The following is a 1,196-nucleotide window of genomic DNA, read 5'->3' on the forward strand; positions in this document are numbered from 1 at the left end:
GGTAAAATTACACACAAAACTATCCCAACTGGAGTCTCTTGGCTAGAGGCCTCTCTGGGGACACACGGGGAAAGCACCCCAGAAGGAATCCTGCTTCAAGAAGTCAGGAAGGGGTGGGTGCTCCCTTTCACGCACACATTTACACATGTTCACACTCACACTCTTCCCGTCTCAGCAGCCCCACTGAGCTGCCTCCCACCCCCCACCCTCCCCTTTTCTATTCACTCTCTACCTGTGTATCAAAAAAACCAGCAGGGCATGAGCCCTCCACACTGTATAAAATAGTTGCTATTCTCAGCACCTGGGCCTGAAAGCCCACACCACAGGATTCACCTATATACATATCCTGCTGCAGTGAAAAGAATCCTGCTGCGTTCCTGTGTGAGCTGAAACCCTGAGAACGTTCCTTCTCTCACACTGTTAAGAGGACAGACACTCTAACAGATGATTTCAGAGACCTCATGCCTCTCTCAACCTTGGAAGACAGAGACTAGAGACTGGCAAATCACAATCTTCAGGCTGAGGGCTGCACTCCTTTTCTCCCCAAGATTTTATGGGATTTCATCAGTGGGTACTAGAGGGGACAAGCTATTCTGCTCTGCAATCAAGAACAGTCCCCATGCCTCCTTGGCCTGGGAATCCTATATAATAGAACCACCCAACTAGCAGTCTCCATGCCTCAGCCAAACAGCACAAAGGCACAGGAAAGTGAAGATTGGGACATTTTGGCCTCCCAGCCCACCAGACCAGATATCCCAAGAGGGAAAGGTCAGTAAAGAAAATACAAACGGTTAGTTGGTGCAAGTGATTGATAAGAGCCAATCGTTTATTTTCACTGCCCCAGTCACAAGCTCCCCCTGTCCCACTCCTGCCTGCTCCTACCTGCTCTGGAGACCACCCTTACACTGCTTCCCCAGCCTCCCCAAATCACCTTATCACATTCCCTTACTCGGCTGCCAGTCCAGCTGCCTCAGAATGTCAGAAGGGTGCCATTTTCAGTTCTTTAACTGTCCAACTGCAGGGTATAGAACAGGCAGCCCTAAGTGCCGCTTTCTGCACAAATGTTTTTTGATTACAAATATCTAACTAGGTTTGAAATGTTTTATAGAATAAGACAATATTCTTTTCAACAAACTTTAAAAAAAATGTACAGTTTTGTTGTTTGTTTCCACCTCCCCCCTCCCCCACCCCTGCTT

The sequence above is a fragment of the Propithecus coquereli genome, unplaced genomic scaffold (assembly GCF_000956105.1).
Source record: "Propithecus coquereli isolate 6110/MARCELLA unplaced genomic scaffold, Pcoq_1.0 Scaffold120, whole genome shotgun sequence".
NCBI lineage: Eukaryota > Metazoa > Chordata > Mammalia > Primates > Indriidae > Propithecus > Propithecus coquereli.